General features: G+C 37.2%; 1 protein-coding gene across 1 annotated transcript in view; it reads left to right on the top strand.

The window, feature by feature from the left end:
- The first annotated feature begins 2,547 nt into the window (after positions 1-2,547).
- CACNG8 (calcium voltage-gated channel auxiliary subunit gamma 8) overlaps positions 2,548-14,504 on the top strand; it is a 28,072-nt gene continuing 16,115 nt past the window's right edge. The window contains exon 1 of the mRNA XM_053452418.1: positions 2,548-2,697. The gene's annotated coding sequence lies outside the window, so the exon portion shown is untranslated. The remainder of the gene's footprint in view (positions 2,698-14,504) is intronic.

Raw genomic sequence — 14,504 nt, 5'->3', positions numbered from 1 at the left:
ACCAACACTCCAAAATGCTAATGAAAACATCTTAAAATTATATAGAATGATCTACTGGGAAGGACAGAAGTATTAAACCCTTTGAAGAAGGACCAGCAGGTCCAATATTGGAGGATCTACAACTTACATGATACTGTATGAACATTCTAAACGAAAAGGATTATGACTATACCCTGCTGACCATCACAGGACCTTAATGGTGGTAATGCTAAAGGAAAAATACAGAAAGGGGAAGCACACCCTAAAAAATCATACACATTCAGATTCCAGGGTGCTGCTGAAATGACCAACATGAAACACACAGCTCAGCAAAAGATCAGCGCACACCCATTAAAAGCTCGTGTCTGAGGCCAAAATATTGGGGATTCTTTCACATTATATGGCCATATATTGTTGAGCCTGCCACTGTGTCAAGTAGCTGAATTAGTGGGACTGAAACCACAGAGACTCTTCGGACACCATTAATGAGGCACATGTGTGGTAGGTGGGGTGTTTAACCCCAAAGATTGGTCAGAACCTGCAAATATGCACAAAATACATAAAATATATATGAACACAAATACAGAGAGGGAAGCGCATCCTAAAAAGCATACATATTCCGGGGCGCTGCTGAAATGACCAACATGTACACACAACAAAGAAAAACTCAGCGCACACCCAACTATTTAAAAGCCCCTATCCAAGGCATAAATATTGGGGACATTTCGTCACACTATGTTAAAGAAAAGCATACAAAACTCCAAACACAAGAAGAAATTACAACCATACTTTATTTTCTCAACATGTATTATCTATGAACCTAGCAGCGTACAAAACAAACAAATCATGCATATAACATTGAGTTTTGGGCAATACATTTTTTACTTATTGACCACAGCGCTGGTCTTGGCCTCGGCTGCCGGTAAATGTTTAGGCTCAGCTTGATCCCGCAGGTAAAACATCTCAATTGTGAATATGGCTATTTTTTCCTTAACAAATGCTGCCAATTAGGTTATATTTAGTTATATTTCCTAGTAGTTTTTAAAACTTAAGGGAATGGAGAAATGAAATATTATAGGCTTTTTGGTAGATGATGATCATCTTTTCATGTTCACTGAAATATTATAGAAAATGTATAGCCTGCATCAATCTTCTGCATATGTATGTACATTTATATACATATACAACTATATACAACATGGATGTATTGGGTATGGGGGGTTGGATGTGACTGTATAAACTGTATAACGTATCATCTGTTTTGTGATTAATATAATTAATATTAATATTATAAGCATATAAGATTAAGATTATTTATTTTATATATATATATATATATATATGTATATATATATATATACACATATATATATATATATATATATATATGTGCACATGCAGTTATAAATCACATCACATTAAAAAAATCACATTTCAAAAGCCATCTAAAGCAAATATATACATCTTCAGATAAGGTATGTGCATTATAATGCAGTACATATAGATATGTCTATGTGCAAATCAACATGCAATCATTTTTGATTAAAAAAGTGCTATTTCTCAGGCAAAATAAAATCTATGTACATGCTGGCTCCCCTCCATACTCTTCATATCACCACCTCCTCCTGTGTGTCTCCAGCAGGACCTCAGCTTCTGAGACTGGAGATCAGGTTTGCAAACATAAGGATGGGAAGCTCTTCACCCTTAGAAATGGTTCTGATCAGAAGAGTGGTGGAGATGAGCATCGCAAGTTGCTATGGAAACCAGAGCTGGATTTTTTTTTTTTTTTTTGTAAAAAAAAGGGCCTGGCTCAGACATATTACAGCATAATTCACAAAAAATTGAACAATTAGAACAATGTATCTATACTGTAAAATCCTAGCATTCCATAGTAATTAGCAATCTAGAATCTGTAAAAGCCATCACTGTTACCTAAGCGATTTAAAGAGCCCCATCCCCAATCTCCTATATGATAAACAGAATAAAGAAGGAACGGTCCTTTCTTCTTTATTACATTCACACAATTGCTTTCTTCTGTATATAATGCACCGATTTCATTTTCCATTTGCTTCCCTACCGTTATATTCCCTTTAGCTTAGCCCAGCATCTCTAATGCACCCTCCCTTAACTGCTCCCTCCTTTACTCTATATTTTTCCATTGTATTCTTGAATCATATAAACTATACAATTAAACACTGCTTCATCTCCACTATTTATGTCCTATTCCCCATCCACAGGACAGTTCAGTATTAATACTGTCATTTTCTCACCTTGCCTCCAAGTATCAGTGTTTATTCCTCCCCATTTCCCAAATAAACCCTGATCCCTATTCCTTAGCTCTATACATTTAGCCTTTCATGTATCTTTTGCCCACTCTTCCTTTCTGCATCTTTCTCTCCCTCCCCCTCCAATCCCAATGCTGTGTACTTGCTCTCTGCTTTTTTTTTCTCCTCTCTCTCCATCTCTCCCCTTTTTCTCTCTTGTACTTTTTTTTTCACAGTGGTTTCTCCCAGTGACATAATAACAGGATGCTGAAGTCTTTCTCCTTTTCTGCAAAATATACCCTCTTAAAATAAACGCCATTGCACAGAATCTTCCAGGGCATGGGGAACAGAGAAGCTACTGCATACAGGGATTTCACAGGCATCCTCTGATGGTCACATATATATATATAGATCTATATATATATACATACAAAAGCATACATCCTCATCAAAGGTAAGATGCTAATTTCAACATCATGGTAGCTACTGGGTCTGCTTTCCTAAGTAGAACAACCATAGATAAATGATATCATTGGTAGTAATATATTCTATAAGATGTATGTATACATTAATAGATTGTTCTATATGTAGTAATTGAAATATGTATCTACAGCAACAATGTGTTGTTGTTTTTCCTAAACAAAAAATAAAAAAAGGGGAAATGATTGTGGAAAATGCAACAGATACTCACTTGCTGTTTTGCAATTAGCATCATCTGAATTTCCAAAGGAATTGCAAAATACTAACAAAAGGGAGAACAGAATATGCGTTTCAGTCTGTGTGATGGATACATATTGTATATATATATATATATATATATATATATATATATATATATAATTGTTCTAATGGATGGTATTTTCAGTTATTCAGAATTAAATGGAATGTGTTATTAGACTGACTTGCTGCTTCGTATAACATGTGGTTCTGGATTATCTATTTGTTTTTTTTTTTAATTGAAGGGAGTGACAGTATATAATATGCAATGAAATGTATGTCTGTATGTATGGGTATAACATGCATGTATATATACATATATATATATATATATGCGTTACATAGTATGTATAGTATATGCAAACATATACGCATGGATACGTGTCTGTAGTATATATATATATATATATATATATATATATATATATATATATATATATATATATATCGCCATAGATATATTGTGCATAGTGCTATCAGGTACTAGATTAGAGCTGTATGCAGTAGGAATGGCCATACTTTGTGTTCCCATCAGTGTCCATATATATGTTTCTTAGATGTGGATGTCTCCTAGAAAGGGAAAGGGCTCAGGAAGAGGCATTGTTTGATTTCCGTGGTCCTTTTCCCTCCTCCCTATCAGTTTAAAATGTAACATGATCTTTATCATGAAATGCAATATACACGTGAAGTGCCCTGTCCAGCAGCGCCGCAGGCACGGGAAAGGTGGCCGCTGATCAGTAGCCTATGGGTCGGAAAGGTACAAATGTCAACGTACCTAGTGGGGTTTTCTGGTGCTGTTGGCGAGATGTGCTCTTGCTCTCTAGGCGACTGCACATTACCAATTAGAGCTCTATATTCAGTTTGCTGCTCTACATGTTCTTATCTGTCATGGGCGTCATGAAATATCAAGCTAACCGTGTTGTATATTGACATAAAATGCATTAAAAATACGTACCTAGAATTATATATGTGTGTGTGTGTGTGTGTGTGTGTGTGTGTGTGTGTGTGTGTGTGTGTGTGTGTGTGTGTGTGTGTGGATTGAGGCTCATTGAGGGGCTTAGATTGGGAAGTATGCTAAGTGGTGTAAATGATGTAATGTTTCAAATATATTTCAAAGCATGCTTGATAGTTCAAAATCCTGCTGCTATACATCACAGCTTAATAAATAGTTTCTTGTGATGTTCATAAAAAGGGTTCATTTGAATCGTACTTGTTGAATAGTCTCACAATGTGCTTCTGTGATTTTTTTTCTTGGCCTTTATTGCAACTTCACCTTTTTACCATGACTTATGATGTCATTTGGTGTCATCAGATGAACTTTATGGAATAAATGATATCGTTCTTTGATACCCAACTTCCATATCAATTTTGTTCTTGAAGATCCAAAAATCCTAAGCGATTAACTTTTTTTGTAATGTTGGGAAGGCTAGCGGCTTTAAGATGCATTGCAGTCCTCTTTGGTTGCCAACAATAATTAAGGTCATATATTTTCATGGTGTTATATGTTCCGTTGATATTAGGAAAGCCCAGAATATTTATTATGTTATTATTGATAAAAAAGTACTGCATTTAATTGGCATTCTGTCATACCATGAAGCTGGACAATACTTCTACATCTATAATTATAATATCCCAACCCATTTAATATTTTGTTACATATTTTATCTTTAATTATCTTCAATATTGGAACCATCTGAGTTTACGTTTACAAGACACAGATTAAGTATTTTCTATATCGACAATTCCACACTTAACATTTCATGATGTATAGACGTCATATAATGGGTGGCCATGCTTTGTAATCCAGTGCAAGCGTCATATTTATATAGTTTATTGCTCTCAAACGCCTTACTTGTGGACCGGTTATATCAATCGCATCATTACGTATGTCAGGTAGTTGTACCCAAAAAGTTTCACCCAGATAGTCTAATATATTCTATATATTATAATGATCCTTATTCACCATCTTATAACTGAAGCTCTATAGAATCACCTGTTAGTAGACACCACTTTGTGTCAATATGAAAATCTCAATGGCCAAATGTTTATTAAGGCTCGTAATAACTCATTTGGGATTGTAGAATAATCGTGTTGAAGAATACTGCATACATCTTGGCGATGGGGGTTTACATAGCTAGACCGTTGCAGTATATTAACCCCTTAAGGACAATGGGTGGTCCCTAAACCCATTGAAAACAATGCATTTTGTACGGGCTTTGTCATTAAGGGGTTAAACATTGTCAACACGCTAGACTGGCAATAGATTTGCGAAGGGAAGGCTTTTAGAGTATGTGTGGCTTATTGTTAGCCAATGGTTATTTACCGAGGAAAAAAATAGAGATTCGATTCAGTAGCCACTCCAGTGAACACAGGTTATTCAGCGAAAAGCTTTCCCATTCAACGCTACTTTGCGATTGCATCACCTGAATGGGAAAGGAGTCTGAGGCTCGCTTGTAGAATGCGGTCAGAAAATGAAACGGGCAGGAATGTTTGCCCCATCTGAGTCGCACGGGCTTTAGCTTCATATTGGGAATACGTTCACAGGTTTTCGTGATTAGCTGCTCTAAAATAGAGTGAGTAACATCGGCCCTTACAGACCGGAGCTTGGCAGCTTTCAAGGGAGGAATAGCAAAGGGGAGAGCCTGAACTGCTCTTATTTAAAACATTTGGCCCATTGCCTGAAGCGTTTTGCTTCTGTTTTACATGTAGATCTACACCAGGCTGTCTACAGTAACAAGGACATCATCCATCAATCAATGGACTTCATCTACCCATTAATACCATGACTGGATCCATTATGTGCTCCATTTTCATGCAGTCTTTATCAGTTTTAGGCAAACAGATAGCACACACTGAATGTGTTGTTGGCAAAATGTGTTTTTTTCACTTAATTAATAAGCCTCTTTACTAAGCTTGGCCCTGGACTGAATAGTACCAGCCAACCCCTCCCAGCTTCCATAAGGGGGGGGGGGGGGGTAATAAAGTGCTTTGAATTTGTAAAGCACAAGGACTGTTTTATTTCATGGGTTAAATTTACACACTCACATCCCATTCTCATTACATGACCCCATTACAACCCTAATCTGGGGCTACATCGTAACAAACACAGATTATGTCATATTGTTTTCTTATGATGTCACAATGCTTTATTTCACTTTATATAACTTTCGGTGTAACCAATGAAATATTATGTGTACCTTGTCATGTTTAACTCTTCTATGTACATCTTCAACAACTTTTATACTATGGTGTTCAGTGAACTCTGAACTCAGTTGATAAAGATTAGTAAATATTATTAGGATTGGATTATTGGTGTTTTCATTTAAATTATATTCTCTACTTATCTTTATGAATTTCATGTAACCCATTGTGATTTGTATAAGGCTTTCTTTTGAGGAAATAAGAAAAAATGCCTCATAGACGTCACGGACTTCCGCATGCTTAGCCATGGATACTGGTTGGTGTCCAGTGAGGATAAACTTCGTCAACTGTACTGTGCACGGTATATGATGAGAATATTACAATTCAATTGTAATTGATGGTAATGACCAGAGAAGCTTTAAAAATGGCCTTTGGTTTAGCTTATCAATAACAACGAGCAACAGATTCGTAAATTAACCCCTTAATGACAAAGCCCGTACATGTACGGGCTCAAAATGCATCTTTTCAATAGGTTTAGGGACCGCCCATTGTCCTTAAGGGGTTATAAAATAGATACCCAAGTGCACCAATTTAGGCATCTTTACTAGACGTCTAACCAGCTATTTTGGAGAAAACGGTTGTAAGTTGGTCAGGACGCAAACCAATATATCCACATGTCTCTAGACTCTGACAGGTGTATTCATACATATCCATATATTTGTGTGTGTGTATATGTATATATAGATATATATATATATATATATCTATATATATATATATAGTGTATGTGTTGAGTGGCATAGAGCGCCTGGTCCAATGGTGCAATGTGTTTATGCCTTTTTCTGAAATTTTCAAAAGAATATCTTAGTCTTAGAAATGCTAAATTACTCTTTGTCTGTTCAGTCCAAAATAAACAAACCAAAAAATGAAAGGAAAAGTCTTTGGCACAAACATTAAAAATGCATATGAAAGTACTACTATGCATATTTTTTACCTGGTAGAAAAAAAAAACCTACTAACCGCGATACCATTTGGCACCCCCTAAGTTTAGATTTATGTTCTTAAACAATTATTGTGGGTTTGCACATTTTCAGGTGTGAAAGGAAGGACGTCATGAACCTTTAATAATTTGTACCGTCACGTGTTAATAGTGGAAGTCCTCTAGCACAGATATTAACCCCTTAAGGAAAATCGGCGGTCCCAAAACCCATTAAAAACAATGCATTTTCAGCCCGTACATGTACGGGCTTTGTCATTAAGGGGTTAAACATTAGTAGCCACCACACCATAAACACATGAACTATGTCTTTTATTATTACACCCTGCCCTTTGTGACCTCACAGAAACATAATAAAAAAAAGACATTTCTGCTACTGTTAAATGCAAGAGTATATTGCATCAGAAATGATAATCATGACATCAAGAGCACATGCGCTATTTCTTAAATAACCATAAATTGTATCTTTCTATACAAGAAATTGCAGACTATATAATATTTTTATTTTATAAGGCTTTTATCATGGCACTGGTTATTTTTAACTGCTCTTGTATATTTATCTGAATGGCTTAATGCAAAAGGGCACATTTGGCTTATGCCCAAAATCAGATACACTGGCGTTTTGTAAGATAAGCGATTGTCAGGCGGGATATAGCGAAAGATCCATGATTGACAGCTCAGTGATGGGTAAACATACCTTTCATTTGTTACAATTTGCCTACAGGGCAAGCGATCCAAATAATGTGTTCCACTATTCCTTTGGTCCTGAATTCTCCAATAAACATCAGCCTTGTCCTGCTGCAGGTATTGGGCCAGAGTTTTGTAGAAACGCATGAATGAATTTAACTAGGAGATTATTAGAAGATTTATGAGAACATTTCCTAAGGTCTACGGCCGTATGGCTCCTCTATTCTTTACCCAAGAACCAACTGTGTGTGACCACGGCTGCGAGAGAACTGCTTAGAATATTAATTAGAGGTCACATTGGCACCAGCGGTGCTGGTAAATGATACATTTTAAATATAAAATATTGTGACCTCTGAGCGGTGACGTGTTGTGGTCTAGGGTGGTAGGTCTGGTAGGCAGCAGCCCCTCTGCAGTAAAACTGGGGGCAGGCCGGCTTGTAGGGTGAGCAGGGTCATGGTGCAACACTGATCAACTGGTTAGCTACAAGGGAGATTTCTAATCAGTCATACTAAGTTACTTTATAGGGGACTATAAGTATCTTTCATAGCCGTAGCACCCGGATATGATGTCATATTCCAGAGCTTTTTACTAACGAATGTTGGCTGTGGAAAAAAGTCCAGAGGTAGCTGGGGATGGGGGCTAGGTCAGGCCTAGGGTTGGGATCAGCATTAACACATTGCTGCATTCAAGTTAACTTTGGAGGACAGACATTTACATTTATGTGGCTGTGAGATGTGGGGCACCCTTATAGAGAGAGTTGTGGATAATTTACATTCATGATAAGATAGGATTCCAATGAAGTATTGTTCCAGGCTGGATGAGCAGAGGAGGATAAGGATATTAACCTGATACATCATTGTTTGGAGATGGGTGGGATAGATGGTTGATCACAGATTTCAAATTAGAAGGATCACAGTAGCTATAGATGAGCAGAAATGCGGTTCCGGACTAGTGTTTTATTGATGGCAAGAAATGGGTCAAGAGGGACAGAAGAAACTACCATATGATATTGTGGATGGTTTTTGATGGCTTTGACCCAGTCATATAGGTTTCAAGAGTCCCGTCACACAGGGCTGGAACACCTTTGGAACTCTGGCTTTGGTTAACAATACAGAGGCCCAAGTGACATTCGGAAGACAACATGCTGTATATCTAATGGGAAGGCAGAGAAATCCCATTGTTAGACCACTAAAGGATGCAGTCAGGTATAACCAGTCACTGCCTTACCTCTTTGTTACAATAGACACTCTAGTGGCCATGTGTGGAACTGCAAGGTAAATACATAAAATTACTCCTTCCTCCAAAGATGTTAATTAGCGAAAGTGTATGGCTGGCTGAGGCGTCAGGAGTTTGGTTGTTTGTCTAGTAGAATGGACTAAAATCACAGAGCTAGAATACATACCAATGGCTAGTATGCAGCAGCCTGAAAACATTATATAATAGTCCATACCAGTTCTATTCTAGAACAATTGCTAACGTGACTAAAAACTGTTTATAAAGTACATTTTTGGTTTCTTCGAAGGTTCACTGCCCCATTTCAAGCCCGATTGTAGAAAAAAGTGCAGAATATTCAGTTTCACATTTATTTTAGAGATTTTTTGCCAGGAATAATGGTTAAATTGTTCTGAAGCAAACAGAGGCACAAAAGAAATATGGATTTTCTTTCTTACTTCGTACTTAAGTCAGATGTCCAAAACAGACATGAAACTGTGTTAAAAGTAAGATTTTTTAAATTAAACTACTACTTCAGAGATGGGTTCTATTTCTATTTATTTTGGATTTTTTTTTTTTTTTTACATATTAATACATTTCTAAACTAAAAAACAAGCAATTGTGTTCTTTTTGTGTTCTGTCTGTAAGGGAGGTATTATTTATTATTATTATTATATAGTATATATGACTTAGCATTAGTAGACTCCGACTTAACTATTTTAAGGAATCACCATCTTTTAGCAACATTATTTGTAACCTAAGAGGCATTATTCTGTAATAGATGAATTGCCATAAATTAAAAAAATCAATAACGGCCAACACTATAATAATAAAGCATTTAGAACCAGTTTGTCTCACCAGAAATCCCACTAGAGCATGTCAGGCAGCAAAATGCGAGGAAACATTTGGAAAAAGGGCGATGCTAGAGTCGTAGAATGAGAATTATGATAGGAATACTGCTAGTTTGATAAATGTAGAACCAAATGCTGTGGGATAGGATTCTCCATTGCTTATGTGGTGAGAATTGGAGAGCCGACATTCTTAGAGCACAAACACAAATGCCATATGGTATGTATTTGGAACAACCCTATGGTTTTCAGTTAATATTACGTGACATTTTTCTTTTGGTTCATAAACTATTTTTTAGATGTATTACATTGCGGCCTAATTTTGCTGCATTGCCAAACCATTAAGCACTTTAAACACCAGTAGCCTGAATGAATGTTGGGGAGGCATCCAAGTTAGTAAATGTAAAATTTAATATCACATTTGATAGTTACTCTGTTAAAGAGGGGACAGGTGCCCTAGGGTGCCCTTGAGCCATTAGGAACCCCCTCCCACTTCCAGAAGTGGATGTGACGTGAGCATGAGGAGAGGCCTCTGACCCTGTCCCATGCACCAAGAGCCGTAATTATGGCTCTGCATGCTTTTACACATGGTGTGCCATAACATGTCTGGTAGCATTTGACCCTTTAAAGTGTCTGCCCTCCTGAGAATCACAGTACAGGGCATCAGAGGATTAATTAAGTAACCTACCCTGAGGCACGGTTATTGAGGTAGCAGCAGTAGTATAGCATATCATCCTGGCAGGGAACTGAGCAGGACAGGACTGGCAATGAAAAGCAGCCCTGGAAGTATTGGACACTAGCTCCATATATATGTTATTGGACAGTCGAGCTCATCTGCCCACACACCAAACCACAGGCAAAACTAGATGACTTGGGTGCACAAATACCTCTGGGTCACCCCAACTTCACAAGCAACATTTCCCACAATGTCACCTATGACCCCAAACAGCCTGCCTGTGCCACCTCTATCCCTAAACAGCCTGCCTGTGCCACTTTTGCTGTAAAAATCCTGCCTGTGCCATCTTTGCCCCTAAATAGCCATCATGTACCATCTATGCCACTAAATGGCCTGCCTGTGCCACCTCTCCCCCTAAACAGCCCGCTGCCCCTAAACTGCCCCAGGGTACCCCAACTTCACAAGCAACATGTCCCACAGTGCCACCTTTGCCCTCAAACAACTTGTCTGAGCATCTGTTCTCCCAAACATATCTGTGCTATCTTTGTCCCCAAAAAGCTCATCTGTGTGCCCAAACAGCCTCCCTGTGCCATCTCTGCCCCCTTAACAGCCTGCCTGTGCCATTTCTGCACCCAAACTTTTACATTCATTCAATCATTTACTCAGAAATTAGTCAAAATATAGAGGGTGTAGTTGCCATATACCTGGAGTTGCTTACTGTGGCTTCTTTACAAGTGACCAGCAGTATTGGTTGCATTCTTTATAATTCTCTTTTATCTAGAATGTTAGAATGTCAATCATGTGTCAATAATAAATATAGTTTTACATTTTTATGGTTGAAAATGTGCACAAATTCAGTTTTCAAGCATCTAGCTTTTGATGTTCTACAGGAAGACTGGTGGTGTGACAGTATGAGAACAATTGGGTCAGTTTTTCCTGCTATGATGCACCTGTATGATGCAATATGTATATTACCTGTAATGTAACATTTACCTGCTGCATAAAAATGTCAAAAAAATTGATACATTAAATTCCCTTGCATTACCTGTCTCCTTCCTTCAAAATGTGGGGTTTAAGAGATCTTAAAGTATCAACCCCTTATAAATTATTAAATGCTAATAATTGTCCTTTTTGTGATTGAAATTAAAATAAATATAGTTGGCATAATGCAACATTCAATTAGGAATGTTAATGGTAACATAGCCATTCAGGGGTTAAATTTTCTTATTTAGCGCTGTGAACTCTTATGACTCACTCATTGATTATGTCCAAGTAGTTGCAAGAACTGATGCCAATACTTAGACATTTTAATCTTTAAACAAGACATCTTATGAAGCGTGAAATTGGTCTGGTCACAATGACCTTCAAGAAAAGGGACTTTCGTGTTGTTAGAAACGAAGATGTAAATGTTGAGGGTGAAGGGACTATATCTGACTGATTCTATTGCTACAGGGTTTATTAGCTATAACGGTAGTTCCAATCCAAGTATCATAAGAATCCAATTCAATAGTGGTGCTATTGAAAAAATGACTTATGAGTTTTGGTATCTATGGTCGTGCTTGCATCTGTAACCATTTCCCAGCCCTTTCTAGCCATAACACGCATATTAAAGATCCAGACTTGTAATTTCTCGGTATGGGGTGCACATAGGACAGATGATTTGGACGCACAAACAAAGCCACAGTCCCTGGAGATGAGTCAAGTGGCCTCCAGCTGTTAAAAAGAACACAACTATTCATTTCACAATTGCAGTATAAAGGGTTAAATTATAAAATGTAACAATTATATAATCAAAGTTACTAGATACTGTCTGCACTCAAGTTTGAAATACAGCCCATTAATAAAAATGGTTATGAACTGTGTGTGGTACACAATAACATGACCATACTCATAGTTCAGTTAGGACTCTTTTAAGACCAAATGGAACCTTGAATCAAATCAGGTTTAAAATGGTTGGACAAAACGGAACCAGAAACTAAATCGGTAAAACCAACTGACTTTATTTTTCCATTGCTGGAAGTTTTGCAGAGGTGTAGGCTCTCAGAGGTGTCTCTTTGGCTTTGTAGTGAAGCTCAGCAGTGACCGTGTGGGTCGCACTAATGGCTGCAAAGGCAGCCCCTATCTTCTCAAACTGACTTTCCGCATTGGATATAGTCTGCTCCATTGTAGCACACACCTGCCGTAGATTTCCAGGACGAGACCCCTCTGTTATGCTAAAAGCACTAAGGGATCTATCATAATGTCTTATTGTTATAGCTTCAAGTATTTGGTTTTATATTGGTAATGTTTATAATGTGTTATGTTTATTCTGTTAAAATCATTAAGATGGAGTTTTTACATTGGTAGGTAGCAGTTAGAGGACCAGCAAAGGTACAAATGTTGTATGCTTTAGTGAGCTGTCTCCATACCATGCAAACAATGTTTTAATGTGAAATTCTGCCTGATTACAAATCTGTTTTATGATGTCATACCATGACATACCATGATGAGTGTGACTAGGAAACAAGTGGGTTTCCTATCCAGAAAGGAGGCAGCGAGGGGAGATGGATGGAAGGTGACTTTCAAATGTGGATAAAGTCCACTCCATTGTTGCATAATGATGCCGATTGTCGGGTGTGATGGTATTTTCTGCTATTGCATGTGTCTGATAGTAATGGTGTGACACGTTTGGCTGTTTAGCCAGTGGAATTTCACACAACACATAACAGTCTTGCTAGTGTTTTTGTTTTTTTTATTATAAAATACAGTTCTTGAAGTGACAATTGAGCTAGGTGTAAAGAGCGAGCCAAAAAAGAGAACAGTCTTTGTAACGTAGAAGAATGGAAACAGCATCTGCAAGGGGAGGTGATATATATCATATACCAATGCTGTTCTTTGAACAGGAATACTCTCCCCCCCCCATACGATATCACAGTGATCTTGACTTTCTGTAGACATCTAAAGGCTGTGAAAAAAATACCCACCGGGAGCTTTAATGCTCTGTGATAAGCTGTTTTGCAGCAATGTTATGTCATATAACCGTATAAAGTTCATGAAAAGCAGAACCGACGCGGACACAATCTGTGATGAGATATTAAAGCTGATATACAGGGCAAGGTTTAGGACTGAGGAATGTTAAAACATAACAATCAAAAGAATACAAAATGGTTCACTTTTATTTTAATACAACCGGGAATATGGCGTCTTGGAGATTTAAGAATATATTATAGCTATGAAACATAACAGTGACATTATCCTATTATGCAAAGTGAACAATAAATACGTGTAACAGGCACAAGGATTTTGGAATGTGGTATCACAGCCATCTGAAAAAATAGGAGTAAAATGGGAAAATGTCAAAAAGCAGAACTTTGTTCCAGAAAAAAAGCTCTTATAGGATAAAACCTGTGTGCTTGAATAAGATCTGAGAAATTACATGCTTTTTTTCAAAGATCTTAACATAATCAAGCTAAATGGGTCAATTTGGCATCATGTAGAACATGAGATAAGTCTGATTTATGTCAATTTTTTTGAAGATCTTAGGGAAAATTGTTAAAAAAAAAACATTCTCTATTGCTAACGTTCTCAATTTGGATTTTATTTTTAAAACTAAAATAGAACAAATGAGTTAATCCATTTATTCATAATACTAAGTTTTTACAGTCTTATATATTTATTATGACAGCAAGGGAATGTAAACATGTATGGGATAGGCCTAAGGCTATCCTGAATATAAGACAAGATCAAGGACCTAATAAGGTGTAGGGTTTTTACAGAAATAAAAATGGCCGTAGTAGATGGGCTTCTCGACCGCTGTCAAATACAGCGTCAGTACAGATCACTCTGCTGACGTGGGTGACGATTTTCTCAATCTTATTTTAACATTATAACATAAATAAATAAATTGGCATTAGGTTGTGTTACCATCTTTCCCCATCACATGGGCATATCTGAAATATAAATACTTCTACCTTTTGATTTTGGACATCTGTCTAAAACTCCAT

Source organism: Spea bombifrons, chromosome 12 (genome assembly GCF_027358695.1).
Source record: "Spea bombifrons isolate aSpeBom1 chromosome 12, aSpeBom1.2.pri, whole genome shotgun sequence".
Classification (NCBI taxonomy): Eukaryota; Metazoa; Chordata; class Amphibia; order Anura; family Pelobatidae; genus Spea; species Spea bombifrons.
Note: the sequence above shows the minus strand (reverse complement) of the source record. Positions and strands in the feature narration are given on the sequence as shown.